This window comes from Lacerta agilis, chromosome 7 (assembly GCF_009819535.1).
Source record: "Lacerta agilis isolate rLacAgi1 chromosome 7, rLacAgi1.pri, whole genome shotgun sequence".
Classification (NCBI taxonomy): Eukaryota; Metazoa; Chordata; class Lepidosauria; order Squamata; family Lacertidae; genus Lacerta; species Lacerta agilis.
The window spans coordinates 37,860,488-37,886,711 of NC_046318.1; the positions used below are offsets into that span (position 1 = coordinate 37,860,488).

Below are 26,224 nucleotides of genomic sequence, written 5' to 3' on the forward strand. Positions count from 1 at the left end.
CCAAAACACACAGAGGCAAAGTCTGCAGTCCACTCAGCGCTGGAAGCTATTGGGACTTCAAAGGGAGGATCTGTATGCAAGACAGCTGCAGAATCAAGCTTTTAATAATGAAAGGATATGCTAAGAAAAATAACAGTAAGATGCTGGTTCTTAGGAAGAACTGCCCAAAAAGCTTAAAGTGTTATTTTTTAACAAAATTAAGGACGTTCAGAGACAGGAGAAATGATGTATTTTCAAGAAATATGTTGGAAACATCCCTAGAGTTTATTCTCTCCAACCCATTCTTTGAAATGAGTAGAATATTGTCTGCTTTATTGAAAATGGGGTTACCTCAAAACATTTGATTTGGTTTTTCTGTTTTAAATTGGAGACTGTGGCTTGTATGCAGCTAAGTGCTTCTCAGAGTAAACCCACTGAAATTAATTAATCTAAGTCATGTTTACTAGCTTTAATGGGTCTACTCTGAGTAGGACTAACACGGAATACCACCAGTATCCTTGGGAAAATGGTATTATTAAGATGAATATATACTGGATTATAAGACTGTTTTGGAGGGAACACATTATCTTGACCCATTTCAGTCAATTCAGGCCTGGGTTTGGGACAGAATCAGCCTCGGTGTGAAGAGGGGTTGCAGTGTGAGTGGCAATCATTGCCCCTGAATGAATAAGAGAGCAACCTGGGATCCAAGCCAATGGCAGCATGTGCTTGCCAGGAAAGGTCTGTGGGCTGCACTGGAATCTTCTCTCCCCCAAATTAGGACTGGGATCAGGATAAGGAAATTATTTTCAGTCCTGTAGTGCCAGTGCAACTCTGCAGTTCAGGGATCCTAGTTCAAGAATGTGACACGGGGCTTGATTTACGTTTCCTGGATGACCTATTTAGTGGTTGTGTGGTTCTCAGAATTCTTGTGTGCTCAGTACCAAATCTGGTGCTTCTCCTGTGTTCCCTATACCATACTGGCTCTGCCATTGATTGAAAGAGCACTGGAGGCCTATGGTGCCTTCATAATATCTACTTTACTTATAAAAGCAGAGCAAAAGAAGGAAAAGACACTTCTGCAAACAGACAGCACAACCTGCATCAGATTCTACAGTGCAACTTCTGCAGTTCCACAAACCTGCACCCTAATTTCCAGCTAAACCTGAAGTAGAAAACTCTCAGCTCTCTCATTGTCTCCAAATCTGAATGGTAAAGCAACTTTTAACTGTTTTTCTCTAATTTCTAGCAAAGCTTGAGGGTGTTGCACTATTACCTTCCCCAAACTCTGACTGCATCACATTCTGAGACAGAGAAAGAAAGAGAGAGATAAAAAGAAAGAGAAAGACAAAAAGGAAGAGACTCCTGGGTACCATTGTTAACTCCCTTTGATAAAACATCAATTGATCATCCTGGACTATTAGCCAGGAATCAACCTGCAAAAGAGATGGTCAGCCAGCAACCTTCACACGATATGGCAGCAGTGGAGAACCCAGGCCTGCTGAGCCATTTAGGCCAAATCACACTCACCTGCCTTATTATGACATCAGATGATGGTCAGGTCGTGCTGTGCTTAGCAATCTGCAAGCACAAAGAATCAGCTGAAGATCAGCCAACTGCCAATGCTTTGTGCGCTGTGCCTTCACCCACATGGTTTCATTTCAGAAAGTGTGGGTAAAGACAGGTCACCTGGTGTGAGGTAAGTGGACCCTCCCATTGATCAGATTTCACCCACAGTGGGTGGGCAAGACCTGGCCAGCTACCCAAATCAAGTTATCCTCCCCTGCTATGTAGTATAGATAAAAATAACATGAGACAGGCAATACCCCCAATATGTTGGATGAGTTAGTGACATCCCTTGCATGCTTTATGACACCTCTGGCCATTGAGATGTTGTTGAACTACAATGCCCATCTGCCCTAGCAAGCATAGAGAATTGCCTGGGTTGATGGGAGCTGCAGTTCACAAACATCTGGAAAGCCAAAGGTTTCCCACAACAGCTTTATGGAGAAGAGTATATGAACTTGTATTGAAAGGACAAAAGGTGACTATGGCCATTTAGCATATAAAAATGTATGGTTGTCCTTGGCTGATGTTGGGGATGAGAAGGAATCATTGATACATATGTTTGATACAGACTTCGTTGTTTCAGCAGAAATGTCTGAGAAAACACAATTGTGTCAGTTTTCCTGGGAGCCATGAAACTTTTTGTCTCTTTTGTAGGCAGAGAAGACATTTCTGCAAACAGCTGGCTCCTCTCCTAACTGCTGCACCTCTTAGTTATTCGTATCCAGAGGAATGCGGGCAAGGAAATATATGCCCTTTTTGAATCACAATCTCTAAGAGGAGGCTGTGACCAGCAAAGTGTCTAGCCTGTCTACAAAATGAAAATCTTTTCGATTGCCTACAAAATGAAAAGCATGTCCATATTGATTGGTCAGTTTAATTTTTTATTTCAGTTTTCATTGTAAGAAAGACTATCTTTATTATCATCCTAATGCCCACATTTTAAAATCTTTGCAAACCATTTCAAACTATTGATCTTGAAGTGTTTTGGGAGAATTGACATCTGTCTGGTGTTCCCCAACCTTCCTCTACAGCTGTTTTGGGTTATTACAGCCATCAGCCCCAGTCAGTACAGTAGTCAAAAAACATTTGGATGGCACCAAGTTGGGTAAGAGTGCTGGAGAAGATGGGAAAAACAATCAAGAATGACAGGGCTGCTTGAAAAAAAACTTAAAGAGTCTCTGTATCAGGTGGGAGGTGGACTGTGGAGACACCATACACAGCTCTACTTACCAAGGCAGACATTGGAGAATCACAGTATCCCTTTGAAACCAGTTCAAGTGGGTATGAGCACTCTGGAACCAAGCATGTGATGGCAAATATTCTGGGAAGGAAACACAAAGAAGAAATCTCAGAGTACAGCCACCAATATTTCCAAGGTTGCTCCATCAACAAACTCTTGATCAACTATTGCAGTGATCAGAAGAGCAATTATTATGCATTTTCAAGACAACGCAGAAGCTGGACACCCTTTAGAAGGACTTTGTACACAGTAGGACTCTGTTCTATAAAATATCACTCCAATAATCATAAAAAGGTTAACATTTTTTCACTATTGGTGAAGTTTTTAAGGATGGAATTCAGCATCAGTATTTCTGCTTCCCAGATGGAACAATCTGCCTCACCTCCACGTGCTGTTCCGTCACTTCTTCCAACCCCCAAGAGACGATTTGGGGGAAGGGCATGAGAGGCAGAGAGGAAGGAAAGTGCTGTTGCACTAGCAGGAGTAATTGTGTTGGCTCCTGCCAGTGCAACGATTTAGTTGAATTGGAACCTAAATATGCGGTTTTAAGACTTTAAAATTTACATTAAAAAACCCAATGTATTAGTATTTATTTTTTAAAAAACTGGATTTTTAATGGACTACCACTGTCTAGTCATTGGCTTTGTTGGTCTCTATTGTTAGCCAACAAAATATTGTATTTCACCATTTTCTTTGTATGTATTATGCAAATAAATGCAATATAAATGTGGTTGTGGGGTGTGGGTGTTTATAAACCTGATGGTTAGTGACAGAGAAAATGAGACCTGAATACTTCACTTTTAAAATGTAATCAGAATCCTGAAGAGGAGCAGGTACCTCTCCTAAGCAAAGTTTCAACCAAGTGAACAATTCAAATCATCAGTGGCTTTTCAAATATGCCATTTTAAATTTAGTTGAAAGAACAAGTGCTGACTTTGCTCAATGTTCTTTCGTCTATGATGTTGCTCAAAACAACCAGAACTCATATGTTCACAAATCCTTCTGTACAACCATATCAGTTCAACTCTACTGCAGTCTCAGTCCTGGCAATTTGTAAGTGAACTCATCACATCTTTGCTTCAGATTCCATTAGGGTTGTGTGTCTGTCTCTCTTTACACTCAGGCCTTGCCAGTATGTAGGATTAAACGACTTTCCAAGGTTGAATAAGCCACCATCTGTCTGTTTTGCATGGTGCTGTTTGCCATCCGGGAGGCTTGTCCCTCAGAGCGTGTTCCTACCATATGTCACCCTCAAGTGATCAGCCATGCCAAGACATTTGAGGGGGGGAATGACTAAGTCTAGCTGGAAAACCCTCTCTAGAATTCCAGAGGAGGTTCTCCGAGGCTGTGTTTGTCAAACTGTTCAATCCTTCCTAACCTCCTGCGATAGCCATCTGCCAGGAACTTTAGAGATATGTTGTCCAAAAGCAGAAACCCATTCTGTTTGGGTGATGTAACAATACGCCATTTGCTAGCGACAGCTCATGCAACTTTAGCTGTTTTAAAAGGCAAAATCCAGCAAAAGCAAAACTGAGCAGAGTTTAGAATGCCATATTCATCCTTCTATCTAACCAATTACATTAATATGAAGTATAAAACCTGTTATTCCTTGACGAATCAACGAAGGAAAACTAATGAAACTCCAATCAATTAAAAAAAAAGTGTTGCCAAAGCAATTCCAAACAAATAACCAGTGAGTGGTAACCAATGATCTCTGTCCACCAACAGAAGGAATCAACCAGCACACGATTTTTAGGAATTCCGCTACCCTGTGGCCCTTCGCGTGTGTGCGCGCACGCGCGCACACACACACACACACACACCATAAGTTTTCTCTGGAGAATTGGTGCCTCCTCTTACAATAATCAAACAAATGATACAAAAACTGATATCCAAACTTTTAAAGACAGACTTTCCCTGGGAAGAAGTTTCCCAACTAGACTGAATGATTTGGGGATAATCTGTCAACAACAACAAAAATATGACTCATCATACTACTCAACACAGAGAAAGCTGGTCGTGAATAATTGCTCTTAGTTTTAACTCCCTCCTTTATGTTGTACATAAGTTGCTGCTTGAACATGTAGCATGAAGTTTCTACACCTCAGTGATAGGCAGTCATATTTCTAAATCAGAACAGTCTTCTTAAGATTTATCCTAGCAATAATGAAATCAGTACCAAAAAAGGTGTTCAATGGTAACTTCCCTGGCTAACACTTTAGATTTCCTCCCCCTCTCCATAATAATAATAATAATAATAATAATAATGATGATGATGATGATGGTGATGATGATGTCACATTAGATGGGGAACTGTGTATTCTCAAAGTGTTTTACAGTAAGGCAGTTTTGCTCAATCTGGAATCTATTCTCATCAATATAATAGTCAACTGGTAGTCCCTACCTTTATAGGTCAATTTTGCTAGATTTTGCATTTCACCATTTATCAAAGCAGCTATCTTACAGTATGGCATTTATAAGAATATCCAGAGATGTAATACTAAAGTGTCCAGGCTCAGAATGAAATGGATGAATACTGACAGTATATTTTTAGAATAGTGAGTCCAATTTAGAAGTATTCTTGCGGCACTTGGTCCAAATCTGGATCCTTCTCCAGGCTCAAAGGTTCTTATTGGCACTTTGTGTTACCTAATCCTTTTTGCTTACAAGCTGCTGTAGTTGCTTCTAAAGCTGTGGTGCCCTTTTCCAGCAAGCACCGGAAGAGTGGGCCTGTGAAGGCCAGGCTTTCTCTTATATCCATTTGCAGAGCAGCATGTGAAGGGTGCAGTCTCTCACTACCCAAAATCCCCCGAAGCATAGCAGAAGCACACCCCATGTGCTTTCTCCTTTGCTGTGCCGTGTCAACATGAAATCACCTTCCAAGGCTGAGCCAATATTGTTTAGACAGCTTTGTTGTTGATGGCCGTCTTGTGGTCCCTGATGAAAAGGCAATACCTCATAACCTGAGTCTTCCTTTGCCTTCTACCATATTTCCCAGATGTTCCTTTTTTAAATCTGCCTATATATACTCCTACAGGATTGTTCTTGTGGAATAATTTCCATGGAGCAGTTCCATCCTATGCTATGTTTACCGTAAATCTTCCTTGCAGCCAGCGGATTTCTGTACAAACTTGCCTGGGGGTAGCCTTGTCCTATTTTCCTCTTAGATGGCTTTGGCATTTACAAAGCTTGAGAGATCATGCTTCTGAATTTTCCAGTCTGAAGAGCTCAAGCCAAAACAGCAGGGAGGACAGCAAACCTGCTCTTTGTTTGGCTTAAGGCAGCTGGTTCTGCTTTTCCTTTGACCTGGAGCGATGGCATCATTCCTGAGATTTGATGTGAAAGTAGTAGAGGCAAAAGGCACACTTTTCAGCAGATAAGTGTAATCTTGGTTGCTTTGAAAGTACAGCATCAAACCTCAGAAATGCTGGTCTTTGTGCTTGCCCTTGTCTCTGGTATAAATTCATATTCAGTTTAAAGTTTTAAAGACTGTGTTGGGGTTTTTTTATAAATATATATATATATGACATGGGTATCCTATTAGTTGGTGATATGGGTTATTTTATTCTAATTTTTCGTAACAGCAAGGTTTTCCATACAGTTTTAGAGAATAGTTAATGATCTTGCTGCTGCATAAAATTTATGTTGCAGTACAGTTGTATGAAGCTTTGTATGCATATGATTCCATGTTGAAATGCCCATCTTGACACCCTGCTAAGTCAACTTGCCAGTCTGCATCTCTGTTGAGTAATATGATGGCCACCAGACAACAACACAGTTAACCTGTAAGTCAACCTGAAAACTGGTGCTTCTCCACAAAGTCCAACTGGAAAACTATTAGGCATATTTGATTAACATAAACATTTTAATAAATATAGGGCATGACCTGTGGAGCACAACCTTTCCTAGAAATTTAAATTAGTGCTTCAAACCAAGTTTGATTAAGAGTTGCAAACCTTGATAAAAGTGTTAACCACTGTGCATAGTAAAAAGAAGAGATTGAGGGTAGCATGGGAATCCATGATGTACTCCCAATCTACTTAAGCATGGTTAAGAGAGCAGAGACTTCTTCTCTGTGCCAAAGCTTACCTTAGAAATGTATAGTTCTAAACATGAGAGCCACTCTTTACCATGAATCAGTTCATGAGCTTGGATGTCGTTGGATAACAACTCTCATCATCCCTCACCATTTTTTAAAATGTATGTTTTTTTTATTAAATTTAAAACATTTCTTACCTACTCTTCATTGAACAACCATTTTAGAGTGAGTTATGTACAATTAAGATCACTTCAAATTCACAATGCTGTTACAAAAAGCAAGGTGGGTAAGTCAAAAGCACTGATATAAAAATGTAAGTATTTCCACTAGAAGCCTGGGCTAATAACCAGATCTTCTGCTGGGATCTAAAAGGGTAGGCAGCAGCTGTACCACAGTCACAACAGGTCATGCTGGCTGGGACAAAGGTAAACTAAAGTCCAACAATGTCAGGAGTGCCATGGTTTCCCCATCCCTGTTTTAAGCCAAACTACATCTGAGGAGGCTCTGTTCAGTGGAGCAACCCTAACATCTATTGCATCCATGCAATTAGTTGTTCCGGTTTCCTTGCCAGCTCCAATTTCACACTCCACACTGAAACCTGTTTCTTTCACCATCACATCTAGACAGTGCAAGGCAGAAGGAGGTATGCTTAGAATCCAGATTGTCTATAACTATGCCTCCATTCCCAAATGAATGAGGCTATCTTGATGATTCAGTCATCTGAGAGAAAGTACTCTCTACTGGTAGGAAGCTGCCTTATAGAGGTTCAGAATGTTGATCCACCTACATCAGTATTGTCTACACTGAGTGGCCAAGGCTATCCATTTTTAGACAGGAGTCTTTCCAACCACTAGCTGGAGATGCGAGGGAACGAACTGGCAACCTTCTGGATACAAATCATGTGGTTTTCCCCACTGTGGTTTCGAGTCAGACCACTCCCAAGTCAACCTGCATGTGCAGTGTAGAACTGATGTGTCAAAGAAACAATTCACGGCCCAATACTGTCTTCTGCAATTCTGGAGTATAATGTTGGCCAATGCTAGACTACAGAGCACAATTTTGCTTGCTATTGTTTTAACTGCGGAAGCTATCCACTTGTATGCCTTTTATCAGCCTGCATAACTAAGCTGAAGACTGGCCTCTAAGGCAATAATATATTCTTAATATATTCCTGGAGGTCAAGACGAGTAATATCAGTAGAAGATTATAGCAGGGGCTAGGAGATCGTTGATATTAAGGGAAAGTAGAATTGCATATCTGTTGAAAATGATAATTTATGGACTAATACTCATATAGCAGAGGTGAAGAAACAATGAAAGCTGCACAGGAAAGAGAAAATTTAGAGGTCAGGCAGAATTCCACTTCAGGATAGAATGAAGATGTGAAACAGCACAGCTAGATAAGAGCAGGGAAGGGTTACGTGCACAGCGAGAAACAGAAGGGAACCACAGAGAAGATGGATCGGTAAAAAGCAGTAGACCTTTCATGTTACAGCACAGAATCCACACAAGTACATCATCACTAATGAAGATGAGCCAAGAGACCACCATGGGGCTATTTTAAAATTCTTGGCAAGCCCCTACAGAAGAGGGTCATCTAAAGAGCTTGGCTCCAGGTTCTTTCATTGTTGTGTAAAGAGAACCGCAAGTCTGAATTGCAATTGATGGAGTGGCATGAAATAGGCTGTCAAAACAATACCTGTTTTGTTGGTAAAAAGAAATATTTTAACACACTTTTTGCAGTCAGTGAGGAATGAATGTTGCAGTGACGCGCATGTGCAATAGTGCACCTACGACATCAAACCAGACACAAGCCAAAACAAGAACTGAGACATCTTTTTCCCCATGTAGCTCCAATCTGTAATGGCAAGCAGCTAAACAACATGCTCTCCAGCCAGATGGCTTAAATAAAAAGAACACTTTTTGTTAATTAGGAAATAAATGAATCTGCTGTTAATACAACATGTTACCAATGCAGGAGACCAGTTTAGATTTGGGGGTACTTGGTCTTTCCAAGCAAGAGCACCGGCAACAGCTTCCACAGGGCAGTAGCTGGCTTTTGTAAAACGACATCAACCTCTGCCAGTACCCACTGAAACACTATTTTCTAACAGAAAAACAAAATAAAAGCAGGGTGAATATTGTGTAGTTCCATGGAATGGAAGTCAACCATGTGGACTCATTTAGCCTGGCAAATATGCACATCACATTCTGTTTTAAGTATTTGATTTTCATGTGATCTTTATGTTTGCAACAAGATCTATGGACTACAATCCAAATCCTCAGGCTAATTCTCTCCCACTTCCTTTGCATGTGGCCTTTCCTCCCCCCCCCTCCAAGGAGAGGAACACACAAGTAGCCACTTAGTTAGCATATCACCACAAGCCATCTAAATATAAATTAGGATAACATGGCAACCACACGGTCAGAAACCAAGGATTCTTAATAGCCAACTTCCATATAGTTGGAAGTTCATCTAGCCGAACCCTTTGCAGATGCAGGAAGTTGGACCTGTTTCCTATGCATTAGAATAGCTGTGTGTAATAACACCATGTATTAAGAGGCAATACTGTTGTGTTTATAAATAACAGGAAGAGGTTAAATGGGGCCATAACTGTATGAAGCTGTAGAGACATCAGAATTAGGCCTGTTGCCTTATACAGCAGACTAGAGGATTCAAAAGGTGGAGCTTTGGAGGCCATTTAAGAATGTTCTATTTGCCCCCATTAGTTTAGAAAGGCCAATGAGCAGGCAGATCTAGAGGTATATAAGGGAAAACACAGCCCTTTCCAGGGGCGGTATGGTCTAGTGCTAGGAAGGAGGTGAATATTAACTTATACCACTTAAGGCAGAAGCGCAAGTTATGAGAAGACTTCAGAAGCGATTATCCAGTTTCTGGTCAGTGTGACAGTATTATGCAGTTGGACTTAAGAAGGAGGAAGACATCAGAGGAGGACACCATGACTCCTTCTTGCTGTGTCCTGGTCCACAGGTCCCTAATCAAAAGGAAGACTTCAAGGGAAGCTGAAGTAAGCCTTCCAGAGAAAAAAGCATGCAACACAAGAAGCTGATGGCGAGTAACAGCTAAGAAACTCCATTCAACCCTATTTACTTCCAGTGAGTCCTTGACCAGAGTTGGTACCTAGCCAGATTGAGAGCTGGGGTGAAGTTGTCAAAATGATGAGTAGGGAAATGAACTTATTTGAGGATGTAACAGTTTCCTTAAAGAGACAGTACACAATTCAAGGAACTATTGAAAAACTGATAATGTCTAATGATATAAATTATAAGTAGGCTTTATCAATATCTATCTCTATAACTTTAAATCTATATATATATGTTCATCCCATGTCTAAAGCCCACTACTGTAATATTAATTGTGCACAAAGGAGAAGGATTTATTAACAAGTTTTAAAGCCGGCAGTGTAATTTAAAGAACAAAACATCCAAGTTTATTTATAATACTGAGCAAGGATTGGTAGCTAGATCTGCCATAGTTTGGGGTGTCAACTAGTGGGAAATACAACCAACAACTGGTGGGAAATAAAACCATGGAGGCCCTGTGCTGGTATAACAACAGTATTGCTCCACGTTTTTTAGGTAGAGAATCATTCTTCCCACTGGCTGCAACTGACTTTGCAATTAAGGACAGTGCTGGACAGAAGGGATGCTATGTGACAAAGTTAATGAAGTGTCAGCAGGTATAACCACCTAATTTTTCTGCTGAAGTGGAACAGGAAGGTCACTTGGGGACTCTAACCAATCAGAACTCATATTCAGGTGCCCCCCTCCCCAAGGAAAGGTGCGGATATTTTCCTGGAAAAGCACATTAGACTTAATTCAGCTACTGGTAAAAGCTGCTTGCTGGAGGAAGCCTCACTGTTACTTTCCCAGAGTTAATGAATAAGGATGTGCACTTGCATTTGATATGGTAAAAGTTCCAGGGAATTATCATTTTTTTTGCACTTAGTGGGGTCCATATATGAAGGTTGTTACTATGGGAGGAAGTTTGGCTTAAACCAGGCATAGGCAAACTCCGGCCCTCCAGATGTTTGGGACTACAATTCCCATCACCCTCTAGCTAACAGGACCAGTGGTCAGGGATTTTGGGAATTGTAGTCCCAAACATCTGGAGGGCAGGAGTTTGCCTATGCCTGGCTTTAACCATTCTAGCTCCGACTGATCAAACTGAGCTTAAACCACTGTTGTTTTCTCGTTTCCTTGGCTATAGTGCCGTGTTCATTGCCTGAAGCAAAGCCAAAAGAGACACATATTTCTGGGGCACGTGCTGAGTTCCAGTTAAACCAAGCTTTTTGTTAAAGATTACAACTGGCTGACCACATCTTCATACAGCTATTAATTCCCATTCTGACTAGCTGCCACTGCAAGCAATAGCTGCATCAGCAACCGTCAGACCAAGCATTAGCGGTGTGAGCATCCAAATCTGAAACTCTCATGCAGGCCTGTCTAATGCTCACTGGAAGGCCTTGGGCAAATCACAAGTCTAAACAATGTTAGGAGTGTTATGACAATAATTAAATAAGATTTGTAAAACACTTCGTACCCTGGAAATACTATAGATATGTCAACTTGTCGTCTCATTTCATGAGGGGAAAAGCTATCTTCCTTCTATCCCAAAGAGCTTTAATTTTAAAACATAAAAATTCCATCTTCCCCTGGATAATTCCAGATCTGGCTTTATTGCAACACAGTTATGGAAACCAAGAATGAAGGAAAACTCTAAATAGGTATGCTTGACTGAGTACTTCCACACTCCATCCTGAACACTCATTTTAATTTTATTGGCATGTATGAATTTGAAACTATTACATTTATTCATTAGACAACTAAGGATGTCCAGCTTATTAGCAATTCAAGACATGAAAATGTAGTTTTCAGATTTTTTTATTCTTTCACACACTTATATAAATGTTACAGGCATAAGAGTTTGGGGGCCAATGCTTCAAGAATTATTAATCCTTCATCCATAGGTAGCTCATACACAGCCATAGTCTGAGAATTATCCCACTGATAATCATCATTTATAAAAAAATTCATTTTTCTAATGATTTTGGGTGGGGGGGGATGCCTGGAGTAAAATGAATTTTTAAAAGGTCTATTAGGGATGTGGTTTGGCATGCATCATTTTTTGGTCTCCCAGCTAAAAACAGACAGCCTTTGTGCCTTGCAAAATAGTAAATATGGATCCCCAGCCCACCCTTCAAAATTATTTTACTATGTGGGTGACTGTTTCCCTTTGAAGGTATTTGGATGCCAAAAAATGTGTGTAGAGAACAGTCAGAATAAATGTTCCGTACCCAAAAAGTGGGGCAGTGGTTAGGTACATAAACTGAAAAAACTGTTCAGTTAGAAAAAAACACAGAAATGTTTCATGTTATTTTAAAGCTTTTTCATTCTTGAAATAATATTCTCTTGCTATGTCTAAATAGCAAAAACTATAGCATTGTTTTGGAAAAATAAATCTATAAATAGCACAAAAAGTTACTTTTTGGAAACTTTTTTTCCAAGAGAGAAAGGGAAAAAATACACAAAATGTTAATAAACAAACTATTCCAATTATGCTCCTATGTACTGCTAGTTACAGTTATTCATTATACAAGTCTCTCTCATTTAAGAGTCTTTCATGGCTCCAATGGAAAAATTACATTAATGTCAGCCCAGCATTTTTATAAAGGAATTTTCTCCATATCTTGATTGCAAATTATTTTAGACTATAGTGCAATGAATTCCACCTTGTAAAGTGGAGGGGTGGAGAGAGAATGGGCAGAGATCCCGGAATAATTTATTCTGCAGTCTAATTTTTAACCCAATGTTGTACATTTTGTCAACATATATTCTTTAGAAAAGTATTCTTTGGGTGTGTAGCACAAAAAGAATGTGACATCAAAACAATAAATACAGAGTGTGTCACTGTGGTTAGTAGTTACTACAAATATGCCCCAGAAGTGTGCATTTTATTATGGAATAAAACATCATCTGCTGACTGTGGCTACTGGCACACAACAAATTATTCACGGCTACTGTTGGTCTATTCTTTCGCTTTCTTCTGCCGGAGGTCAGTCTACAAAGATCCACATATAAGAACCAACAGTATAGCTACAGATCCACTGTTGCCAAATTTTGCCATTACAGGGCCACTTATGGGAGACAGGAAAAAAAAAACCCATTAGCAAGGCGACTTAGACAGATGGCTCCCTCTAGAGGTCATTGTGTTCTTCTAGGAAAAAACAAGCCTTTATTTTGTGGCAGACAAAGCATTCAAACTATGCATGCAAGTGATTAACATTCTATGGTTAGAGACAGAAATCATGGCTATGACATATCAGGAGCAAGTTGGGCACAGTTATTTTATTCAAAGCCCCAGCAACACAGCAAGAAAATTCTTACGCTGACATAGCTAACGGGCAGGAAACTAATACAAAAGGGAAAATTCTGCAAAATGTCACTGCCCCATTAAAACAGCTCTTTATTTGATGCTCTGCAGCATTTTCCTCCTTCTGGTTGCTTTCATTATATTAAGAAGCAGAGTGTTCTGTAAACAGATTTGCTTGGCAAATTTCCGTTTTGCGGAACCAATTTCAATCAGAGGAAGAAGAAAAAATACAAGGAAAAGACCAAATCCCTTGTCCCATTCCAACATTCATTCTGCACAATAAATTTCTTATTCAAAACAAAGGGTAACACGCTGGCAGCAAAGAAGTTCAGTCGTTGGGAATAAAATCCAAGTGTTAAGAATAAAAATTAAGGCCACCCCAAGAAAGGCCCACTGATTAAGATGGAGAAACTGTTGTCAAACTTTGGCTGCCGGTTCAATGCTCCTAATAACGGGAGTTCACAGTTATTTTTTTAAAATTAATTTGCTTTTAGTAACCTTTTCGCTTAAGTCGTCCTCGTGAAAATACTTCCAAGCCACAAACTTGGCTCCTGAATGGCTTAATAAGAACTACTCAAATACTGGAATCAGCCTCCAAGTATCCTGTAGTAATTTTGGATGACGCCAGAAGCAGAGAGAAATGTCTGTCTAGAGTAGGGGTGGGGAACCAGTGGCCCTCCATACATTGCTGGACTCCAATTTCCACTGGTCAGGGATGATGGGAGCTGCGAGTCACAATCACAGTGATCATAGAATTGTAGAGTTGAAAGGAACCACGAGGGTCATCTAGACCAACCCCCTGCAATGCAGGAAACTTTTGCCCATCATGGGGCTCAAACCCACGACCCTGAGATTAAGAGTCTCATGTGCTGCCAACTGAGCTATCCCAGGGGCCCAGAAACATCTGGGAGGGAAACATGTTCCCCACCCCTACTCCAGTTAGAGACCCCTAACAACTGAAGTGGCATGAGGAAAGAAAGACCTTACAAGATCTTACTGAAGCTGTGGAGCAATGCCTTTTCAGGGCATTGTGTATTAAGTTACACATCATACCCTTCAACATTTTGGGAAAGCAAAGCAGGACACAGACACACCCTCACCATCCCTCCCGCCCACCCGATCTCCTTGTCCCACCCCCTGCCCGAGGTCCATGCTCTTTCCACAAGCTTACTTTCAGAACAAATGCTATATATTTTTCAACATGCAATATACCTATGCATAATATATTTGAACAGATTTTTGTATATTGTAATTTCCTTTATGCTTGTGTATATCATGATCCATGCAGATTAACAGAAATAAAAATTCAAATAGACTAGTACATTAGAAAACCTGACTGCATGGAGGATGCTTCATCTTTCAAAAAACGAAACACTTATTTGCTTGTGTTAAAAAACAACCCAGTAATGAAAAGAACAGCTAATCTTTTAGAAAGATAGAGAGAGAGAAATTATATTTGAATTGTTAATATTCTAATTAACACCTAAGATTAGTTCAGCTGTTTTGTTCTCTGTCTCTACCAGGCAATTTCCTCCCATTTTTTCCAACAGCCTTTCATCCACCAAAATATGAGAGAGACAATAATTGTACTAATTCATTTAATTAAAAACCCGCAAAATAACAGAAGGGCTTGACCTGCCAAGTCAAGGTATAAAGGTGCTTAGAATTCCATACTGACAACTAGCTATATAACGCTCCTTGAAACATCCCATAATTCCTAGCAATTCCTAGCTGTTTTGATAATGGAAGATTGAAAGGAGGAGAGAAAGAGACCACCTGAATGAGAGAAATGGAAAAGAGCATGTGTAACATGTTAAACACTAAGATACAGCAGGCAGTAGCTTGATAACTTGGTTCAAAATGAACATTAGTTTGTATGTCATAGCAGAACGGGAGAAATTCACCAAGAAATGAGCCATACTAAACAACTTGCCAAGGCTTTATGGTTAATGAGAAAATACTTCTATGCATGGAAGTTTCAGCTAGCTAGAATATGTAGAGCACCAAAGCACACAGAGAGCTCTGTCTCGAAGCATAAGGACGATGGAAGAAATCTACTGGCCTTGCATGCATGCTGTCATATTGCATTACAGACAAGATGACAAGCTAAAGACCCGGCCCGCGGTCTCATCACTCAGTCATCTATCCAATCCCATCAATTGAGCAAGACAGCAACACATGTCCCCTCTAGCTTAAATGACAGCAAAACTGTGGGTTGTAATCATAGGTCATCTTAAAAGGACACTTGTCATTAAAGATAGCTTAGTTTGGAAACATTATGTTTATCAGGAATATAACTCCCCTCTGCTCAATTTTAGCTAAATTCAGTAATCCGAAGACATTAAGCATTAGAGGTCAAAAGGCAGTAGTGAGAATGCAGAGTTGGTTAAGGACGGCCTCTCATATTCCATATTCATAAAAGTAGGAGCTTTAAAACAAGTGGTCTGCAAACATACCGTCTGAGGATGCAGATTCATGTAAGGACATGCCATTCAATAGAGCTAAGCAACTTGAGTTCCTACCCAGTGGGCAGCTGCATAGAGAGCAGTGTTTCCCAAACTTTTGCTCCCATGGACCACTTGGAAATTGCTGGTTTTTCTGCCTGTTATAGCAATTGCAATGCACTATGCTAGATGCTGTATGTGTGACTTTTAATTATATTTTTACTGCTTCTTTTATTTTATAATTCTAACATGCTGTGGACCAGCTGAAGGAAGCTTGAGGACCACAGTTTGGCATAGAGTGTACAGGAAACACTTATACTGTATAATTCTCTTGGAAGTCACAAGGTACTCAGTATGGAACAGGTTCACCACCCATCACAAAAGTATACTGTATGCTTGTTTCCTCATCAGAATCCTGCCAGAGGGCAATCTGTCTCACAGATGCACTGTGCACCAAAGATGACTTCAGGGGATAGCAAAGATTCTCACCTGCACTCAATTTTCCTGCTACCTCATTTGCTCTTCCAGATTTCAATCACAGTTTATTAAAGTCCAAGAAAATATAGATTAAATCCTTGCTTCCTGTGAACTGTGCTTGGCAAAAGTGGGTGGAGTCAGTAGACACCATAGATAAAGGGAAGGGAAGAAAAGGATGGAGGGACATATCCAATAGCTGCTGCACAACACAATTTTCACTCATGCAATGGGAATTCCTCTCCTTGTCCTCCCTCATACTGTTCCACCCCCAAATCTGCTCCAAAGGGTCCCCCAACCCTCTGAAGCAGATGTTGAGGATACACAATGGGAGGGTCATAGGCATCAGGAGAAGAAAGGGAAGTTCTGTTGCACACCTGGAAGTTTGTTGGACAAACAGAGGTGCAGCAGTTGCTGCAACCCCAAGTGCAAGAAGCTGAGGTGGTTTCACGAGTGAGACAGAAGCACCAAAAGAGGAGGGAAAGTGCTTAAAATGAGCAAAACAAAAAGGGGAACAGGCTTCAATGCTCACAGATGCAAAACTTTACTGACGCTCAACACATTTTGGAGTAAAACATAAACCTTCCTTTTGCCGAGCTTGAAAAACTTGAGAGCTCTTAAGTTCAAAAGCACCCTACTTGAAATCTGACCAACTCAAAAACCAATTTGAAAAAGTAAAGCAAAACATTCTGTTCACTCCCTGCCCATCTGTGCTGAACCTCCACATTTGCATCAAGTAGCAACAGAGCCCATTCTCCCTTTTTCCTTTCCCTTTCTTTTTTGCACAGGGGGTTGAAGCCAGCTGGACCCAAGGACAGAGCTGGAGACTGGGTGGACAGAGGCTGCTGCAACTGCATCTTGGCCAGGGAAGCCACAGAGAAAGCAATGAGACAGGCGGCAACATATACAGCCCCACATTGCAAAGTACCTCTGGAGAAGCCACAGCTCAGAGCCCTGAAGAAGAGAAAAAGGGGTAAGCAAAGGGCAGGTGGAGCTAACCTGCCTCAGCCCCTGCTTATTAGAATAAATTCCTGACTCATGTCCACCTTTCTGTATTATTTGAGGACGCAGGATGGAAGATTTCGGCCTCTATTATGCTGAACTCCCCCCCCCCCACAAGCCCAGACACTGTGGCACTCCCCGATAATGGTCTCAGCCGCCTGTTCACTCTTCAGACTGGAGGTGCCACTGTTTTGTGCCTGGAATATGTTTTCCAATAGGTTTAGGAAGCTAAAGCTGAAGCCTTCCTGTGACACAAAAGCTGCTAGTTCTGGGTTTGTACATGGTTGCACATTAGATCCAGCTCTAAATCACCCTAGCATAGTCGTTTCTCAAACACATTCCAGGCACCCCTTCATGACAGCTGCATCTCCAAAAAGAACTAGACTTGCATGACAATATGTTAGCACAGCACTCAAAATAAACTAATGTCAGAAAATGTGTTTCGAAATTTTCACTGAAATAATTCCTACATGTACAATTTTCCCATCATTCTGACAGAGGAATACTTTTGCTCGACTCAGACGTAACTCAGGGCTTTTAAACATACAAATGTTTTCCAAATAATTGCACCTTCAGAGACATAGCTATTTCAATGTAACAACCTTAATATTTTCATCTAACAGATGCTATGCATGATTATGCCTTTACCACAAAGTGCACTTCTGGAATTACATTTTTATATTGATCCTTTCCACCCAATTTATTCTTCATGTTGAACGTCCCTCTTTAACACAGATCTACATGCAACAGCTGCTCTTTTGCCTTATGCAAAAAGGAGTCTCAAAACAAATTATCTGCATCACTCTTCCAACGTAGGAACTTTATCAAGTAACATAACACCAATCAAAACCACATATTTGTAATGATTGTAAACAAGTATCCACAAATATTTATAGAAGTTAATGCTAAGGATCCAATCCTGAGAACTAATGCAATGAATTAGCAGCTTAGAGGATCAGGCAAAATTGTTAAAAGCTCCAGTATGACTGCAAATGATGCTAGAGCAACTATTAATGAAGTTGTCGAAAGGCCCCTGGACAATCCTGGAACCTAATGATCATGCTACTTTGCACATGTATTTTATGCAGTAATATCAAACTTGGTGCAAATGAATACAGATGGTTTGCATCTGCTGCCATGGCAGAAACCACTTTTGGCACTGGAGCAGCTAAATTTACAGTTACAGGTAGGTAGCCGTGTTGGTCTGCCATAGTCAAAACAAAATAAAATAAAAAATTCCTTCCAGTAGCACCTTAGAGACCAACTAAGTTTGTTCTTGGTATGAGCTTTCGTGTGCATGCATGTGCGTGCTACTGGAAGGAATGGTATCTGAAGAAGTGTGCATGCACACGAAAGCTCATACCAAGAACAAACTTAGTTGGTCTCTAAGGTGCTACTGGAAGGAATTTTTTATTTTATTTTGTTTTGACTAAATTTACAGGGTCAGGGTCACTAGTGCACAGAAATAAAAGGAAGACAAACTGAAGAATTATGTAAGATCTAGGTAAAGGTAAAGGGACCCCTGACCATAAGGTCCAGTCGTGTCCGACTCTGGGGTTGCAGCGCTCATCTCGCGTTACTGGCCGAGGGAGCCGGCGTGCAGCTTCCGGGTCATGTGGCCAGCATGACTAAGCCGCTTCTGGTGAACCAGAGCAGCGCACGGAAATGCCGTTTACCTTCCCACTGGAGCGGTACCTACTTGCACTTTGACGTGCTTTTGAACTGCTAGGTGGGCAGGAGCTGGGACTGAGCAATGGGAGCTCACCCCGTCGCGGGGATTCGAACCGCCGACCTTCTGGTCAGCAAGCCCTAGGCTCTGGGGTTTAACCCACAGCGCCACCCGCGTCCCATATGTAAAATCTAGCTCATCACAAATTTGGAATATCAAGTTTAAAATAATTGTACAATTATTTATCTGCATCCAAGAGGTAACACATGATAAACTGCTTTTGAAATGTCCGTGAAGTCTCAGAAGTGATTTTGTGATATCTTCTCCAAAAAAGACAATAAATATAAATATGCACAAAATCCAAATGGTTTACCTACAAACAGCCATTTGAATTCTAGCTACACTATTCCACATGAAGCAAAGGGAAACTTACACCAAGACAGTTGTTTATATAAAAGTGATGTAAAGTAAATACAAAGCACAAAAAATTAATAGGTGTCAATTTATCTCATATGATTTATACACATGTACTTATTTATGCTACATATAAAGCAATAATCCAGAATAGTAGGAAAATACCAGAGGTAGATTCCAGCAAGAAGTTGAGTACAGTTAAGGTTATAATTCTACACTTCCATGTAAATGTGTAAGTCCCATCACTGGGATCTTTACTTCTGAGTAGACACAATAAGATTACCGTATATTTGTAAGCCCCATTGAGTTCCATGTGCTTTCATTTCACCCACTGAAATCAATGGAAACTGAAAGCATACTTAGAAAAGAAGTAAAATGCACTGCTGCGTGAAGGACTGATTTGGCTAGTCAGATACAATTTTTACAGCAGGCTTAACTCTCAAACTCAAGCTATTAAGCTAATGTGCATTATATGTGTGAGAGAAAGATGCACACACACACACACACACACACACACACACAAATTATACAATTATACCACGGGCTGGAATGTCAAAGAAGACTGCGGGGGGGGGGGGGAAACACGCTGCTCCTGTCTAAATTCACTAAGTACAAACCAAAGTGTTTCCTGATAAAAGATTCTGCATTTAAAAAGAAAACCCTTTTCTGAATGAAGGACTCAAAATGAAAGCTTGCAGAACTAGTGCAGATGCCAAGGAGGGCCCTGTATCATGAGGCAAAGAGCTATCATTAAAGAAGTGAGCAAAACAGGAGATGACTCTTCAGTGGGTGTCCTTGATATTTCCCCCCTGATGGCAAAGAGACAGTCTCCTTACAAGCTCTGTCAAGTTCAGCATGTTATGTGCTTTACTTCTCAGGTTCGTTCATGTATTTCTTCCTATCACCAAAAATCAGTCTCCCGAGCAGTTGCACAGAGCAGTTGTTCCTGAGAACAAGCTGGTGAAATGCCAACAAAAAGTCACAAGGACATCTTAAGGCTGCAATCCTATGCACACTTAGTATGAAATACGTTTCATTTCACAACACTAGGGTTTTACTTCAAGTACATTTGCAGAGGGTTGTGCCATTGGTTGTGTGTCGTGGACACGCTTTATGGCATTGCATCCATTCATCACAGTCATCTTTTATTTCTCTTAAGAGCAACAAGGTTTTTTTAGCAACTTTTTTTTAGCATGGTGCAATTTCTGCAGTTTTACCTTACACAAATGCTTTTCTGAACTTATTACTTCAGTTCAGTACTCTATTTTTTAAATTCATGTATGCTATGCATTCACTCCTTCCATCCCACCTCCACCCCAATACGAAGGCTTCCTCAATGCCTGGTGCTGTGCTGCCCTTCTTTGCTATTCTAGCTTCATTGCTGCACAATACAAATGAGAGTGAACAGTCCCCAATCTCTGAAGCACCAGCAGAAAACACTGGGAGATGTGGATTTCAGTCAATTTTGCTGTATTGCTAGTATAGACCACTAAACAAAACAGTAGGGAGCTCAGAAACAGTGGGAAGGAATGGAAACACACTGAGATAAACAGAATGACAAGTACCTACCTTGCACTCAATACGAATGCACAGGCCACGCAACTCAAAACATTCATGTCTTACACAGTTTGTCATATAATGCTGTGCATGAATGGAAGTCCCAGTGCCTGCTGCTAAAAAGAAAAACTTAGACTGCTGAATGCATTAGGGTGGAAACAATATACTTAAAATGTAGGTAGCATAGCAAGCAGAGCCAATGGATAAAATTGCATCAAGAATAAAGGAAGCCTGGAGCAAATAGATTCGTAAAATACTTCAAAAGCAAGACTGAAAATAAAACTGATTTATTTGCAGGACTGGGAAAAATGTGAAAATTCTCATCAAAGGGAGTTGGTAGACCATGTGTACTGTTTGAAGAGGGTTATGCACACCCTTGTGTGATGCTCGATGCATCATGCAAAACAATGAACAAATTCAAGGAGACTCAATAGGAATCAGAAAGCTTGTTTACAAGTTTGCTGTATGAATCCTTAACTTGCTTTAGGCTCTGATTTCTTTACTCAGAGGTTACCCAAAAATCTACTGAAAGCAGTGAAAATAACGCTAACAATCAGAGTTTAAGTACTGACTGGCCAAGTTCAGCTGAAATCAAAGTCTGATGCCTCAAAGCAAAACTCACACTTGTATATGCTTAATTTAGATTTTAAATCATGTTTGAAATATCCAGACCACACTCTCAGGACAGGGTTAAGTTTGGAACCCAGGGCCAATAGGTCTGTGCAGAGCTCAGAGCCAAAACAACCTTCCTAGTTTGCTACCACAGGAATACTTCAAGCAGTGATCTCCCAAGAGAGCACAACACAACCGGTATGTTACCAAGAATCCTACTTCCTATCTCCCAGGGGGCTTTTTTATGTCCTAATGCAGCCTTTCAGGATACAGCTTATGCAGCTAAGTGAAAAAAGTAGTTTCCTTAGCAAAATAGTTATATTAAACTAAGAGTGATTATATAAATATAGATCATGTGCAGGAGTAGTTTTGAAGAAAGACCTTTACACTGAAAGGGTTCCAACATATCTTGTGGAATCTCCGGGAAAGTGGGCATATACATAACAACAGTTTGGTTGTTGCAGTTGCTGCGCAAATGAATAGAGTTAAAGATGACTGTCAACACCCAGTACTGTACTTAGATACATGACACTGAGTGTTGAGGCCAACGCTTCCTGAAATCCCCTGCCTGTATTACAAAAGATATTGGCCCACTACATAACATAAAACTCCTGCCCTAATGTAACGCAACGTAAGGTATTGGAGCTGAGAAGAAAAGACTCCCTGGAAAAGACCCTGATGTTGGGAAAGATTGAGGGCACAAGGAGAAGGGGACAACAGAGGACAAGATTGTTGGACAGTGCTCAAAGCTACCAACATGAGTCTGAACAAACTGCGGGAGGCAGCGGAAGACGGGAGTGCCTGGCGTGCTCTGGTCCATGGGGTCACAAAGAGTCGGACACTAAACAACAACAACAAAACAAATGTACCATAGTTTAAGCCAGGAACAAGCTCTTCTCTTGCCTCCACATTTTGTGTGTGAACTTTGGCGCTTCAATATTTGGTCTGTTTCAGCTACAGTTCCCTGTTAAATGCAAAACAGAGAACCGTGGTTTACTAAATCAGGATCCAACTGAAAACTGTAATTAAATCACAATTCTCTGCTTTGGCGTATCAGGCAACTGTAGATAGAAAAGAACAGTGCCAAAGTCGGTGCGTGAAACAAGGTGGTTAGGGGACGGACAAGTGGGAGCTTGTGAGCCAGTAATGATTCCCCCAGCTGCAATAGACTGAAGTGGCTATGCCTCTGAAAATTGGAGCGAGGGGAAGAGTTCCTATTCAAGTATCAGTAGTTAAATATATGCATTAATTAGCCTTTGTTGTAATGAGATGAGATTCAATATTACTGCTGGGACACAGTTGAGTAATGACCGCTATCCGGTGTATGTGTTAATGTCAGTAGCAATGGGCCACAGTTCCGTGGTAGAATATCTGCTTTGCATGCAAACAATTCCAGTTCAATCCCCAACATCTCCAAGTAGGTCTGGGAAAAGAACCCTGCCTGAAACCCTGGAGAATGCTGCCAATCACTGTAAGCAACACTAAGCTAAATGGACCAATGGCAGCTTTCTATGCTCCTATGTTTCTAATGGCAACAGCTAGGATATTGGTGATGGTTCCAGATACTGTACATGCATTATTCACATTGTGTACAGAACACTCTACAATTTCTATATATTATAAATAGTTTCTGCCTCTCCATTTCTCTTTTTGTTAATGTACAATTTTTAAAGCAGAATACGGTCATCTCTACAGTTTCTATGTCTAGACCATCTGGAAGGATAAGACATAAACGGGGGGGGGGGGAATAATGCTGTAGCCTTCATGCTGCTAAAGGGTGTGTATAATTCTGAAATATATAATGCCTTCAGAACTATTATCGTCATTATATTTAGTAACGTAAGTCAAAGATGTCCAGGTGATTGCAGTTATGAACAATTCCCTACAGTGTCTGATTAGTGATTCACTTACCCACTGGCATAATTCTTTTAAAATCACGTTGCAGCTACATCTAAAAGTGCCCTTTGCAACATTAAATTGTGTTTTATTGTCTGCTTTTTAAAAAAAGATGTAGAGCTTTCAGATTTCCTTTATCCTTTCCATAATAACTAGAAAGGAACACAGTAATAACTTCACTGAAGCATGTTTAAGGAGGGGTTCTATTCACATTATTTGGAAACTATTCAAGTTTTAAGTATTTTGTAGATGAAATGCATGATTTCTAACAGGTTTAGCAACCAAATTCTAAATATAATACGACAAGCTTCAGAAAGACTCTGAGATATCAACATATGCCAAAGAAAGTACCTCTGTGATTTTACCATTTCAAGTGACAGATTATTCAGAATTACCAATCATAAAATTATAGTGTTATGGAACAATCCTTGACTCGCGTTGCATAAGAGGCACAGTAGAAGCTCCACTTCACTGACAGCACACTAGATGTGTGGTCACCATGAGCAGAAGCATACCTAGGTGTTGGTGATACCAGCCCCCACCAGGGGCGCAGGCCCAGGGGACAGGGGTGCAAAAATCAGCTATCAGGCTATGTGTGTGGCTACACACCACTGCTATTGTGGTAAGATCAAATGTGGGTGAAGCTTTGTACCACAGCACAAAGGCATGCAATCTTTTTCACCACCCTTCTTCCTCACTTCACCTCCCTCCTGATGCTTCAACTACTTGGGTCACATAAAATGTAGTAATTTCTAATGTGGCTATTGCGGTACAGTGATTTTTTTTGGGGGGGGCACATATACTAGATTCATTTCAATTGGGGTTTAAGCCCCGGTTTGGCACAGAAACTGCTTTGTTTACCCTGTATGACCTCTGTCAGGAGAGAAGAGGGGAAATGTGTCCCTGTTAATTTTCCACGACCTCTCAGAAGTCTCCTCGACCATGGTATCCTTCTAGAGCGGCTGTCTGAGTTAGCAGTGGGTGGCATCGCTTTGCAGTGGTTCTGGTCCTACTTGGAGGGATATTTCCAGAGGATGATGCTTGGGGAGTGTTCTTCGGCCCCATGGAGCCTTTAATGTGGGGTTCCTCAGTGTTCGATTTTATCTCCTATACTGTTTAACATTTAAATCAGTGATGGTCAAACTTGGTCCTCCAGCTATTTTGGGACTACAATTCCCATCATCCCTGATCACTGGTCATGTTAGCTAGGGATGATGGGAGTTGTATTCCCCAAACAGTTGAAGGGCCAAGTTTGGCTTTCACTGATCTAAATGAAACCACTGACTGGGTTTATCTGGATGTTTGGAGTATGTTGTCAACAATATGCTGATGACACACAGCTCTACTTCTCCTTTAAATCTGCAGGTGAGACAGTAGATGTGCTGGTACCTTCCCTGAGGACTCCAGACACAAAGGCCAATCTCTGTTCCAAGTATTGAGATCCCAATACCTGGAACATGGAATCTCACAATGACAGGATTTCCTGGTATCATGAGATTTGGAGTTGGACAGTCCTCCCTCTTACCTTTCTCCCTGTCACTGATGATGCAGTGCTGATATTGGTGGACTCTGTCAGATGGGTGGAATATAAATATAATAACTACTACTACTACTACTACTACTATTCGATGGTCCATTTCCTCACCTCTCCAGTCTGATGCTGCTTGTACCAGCAGAGACTAGCAGTAGGCTCCAGCAGTTGCATTTAACACCAGCAGTGAGACTCAGAAGACCGCCAACCATAGTCTAGGTAGAGGAGAACCCTCATAAAGGCACTGAGGGAGCAGTGGAAAGCAGTAGAAAGAGTATTAAAACAAGCTGATTATGAGGTTTTTTCCAGGATGCAACATTCACCTGTCAGAAACCTATGAACTTAGGAAAGAGAAGCGGGAGACTCAGAAGAATTAGAGACTGCAGAGGAAATAGAACACAGCTCAGGAATGCTGAGAAAGAGAAAGACCAAGGCAGTTACAGACTTTGTCACTGAAGACTTTACAGATGATGAGGCATGGCTCAGGGAGGTGCAAGAAAAAGAAATGAGGAATTTGTAGGTGAGTATGGGATTTTCCTGAACAATGCCTTGCCTTTGGAGGCTGTGGAGACTTTAATTAGATTGGAAGCAGGTGGAGATAGGGTGTTAGTATTTTCCATATATCTCACGCCCACTGAACTGAAGGTGGGGGCATTTCTTTTGTCCATGCCTAGATATCAGGGACAGGGAACATGTACAGCCCTCCAAATGTTACAGGACTACAACTCTCATCATGCCTAACAATGGGCAGGTAGGAGATGGAACCAACAACATCTGGAGAACCACAGTTTCCCTAAGCCACCAGGGTCTGTTTTCCCTTCGACCAGCCCTGTGCTAGCTTACCTTCTCAGGAGAAATAGATACCGTATTTTTCGCTCCATTGGACGCACCGGACCATAGGGCGCACCTCATTTTTAGAGGAGGAAACAAGGGAAAAAAATATTTTTCTGGTTTTCCTCCTCTAAAAGCCCTGGGTGGTTTTTTTTTTTTTTTTTAAGGATCAGCTAAAAGTTTTGCAGGTGTTTTTGCAAAGGCAAAAGGCCTTTTTTAGGATCAGCTAAAGGTTTTGCAGCTTTTTTGCAAAGGGAAAAGCCCTGGTTTTTTGTTTTTTTTAGGATCAGCTAAAGGTTTTGCAGCTTTTTTTGCAAAGGGGGAAAAGCAAAACTCCTTTTGCAAAGGGGGAAAAGCAAAGAGGAAAAGCCCCATTTTTATGGGGTTTAACTCACATTTCTGAAAAAATCTTAAGGAAAGGGAGCCATTTCTACTGTTTGCAGACAGATAATCTAATCAGCCAGTCACATGTCCTGGGGAAACAAACAACCTCCCTCTGCAGCACATTCAACAATGGAGGGCGGGGCTGAAAGGGAGCAGGGACTCTTATCTCTCTCCCGATCTCTTGTTGATC

The 26,224-nt window shown here is 40.9% G+C and overlaps 1 protein-coding gene and 1 long non-coding RNA gene across 5 annotated transcripts in view; one reads left to right on the forward strand and one right to left on the reverse strand.

Moving 5' to 3' along the window:
• The window catches only part of LDLRAD4 (low density lipoprotein receptor class A domain containing 4), a 265,837-nt gene that overhangs the window by 211,496 nt on the left and 28,117 nt on the right, over window positions 1–26,224 (reverse strand). For all 4 annotated transcript variants that reach the window (XM_033154839.1, XM_033154833.1, XM_033154834.1 and 1 more), the window contains exon 2: window positions 2,779–2,869. The gene's annotated coding sequence lies outside the window, so the exon portion shown is untranslated. The remainder of the gene's footprint in view (window positions 1–2,778; window positions 2,870–26,224) is intronic.
• On the forward strand, window positions 1,624–9,868 carry LOC117049845. Its single transcript, XR_004427019.1, has 2 exons — window positions 1,624–1,678; window positions 9,819–9,868. It is a non-coding gene; the product is annotated as an uncharacterized LOC117049845 (long non-coding RNA).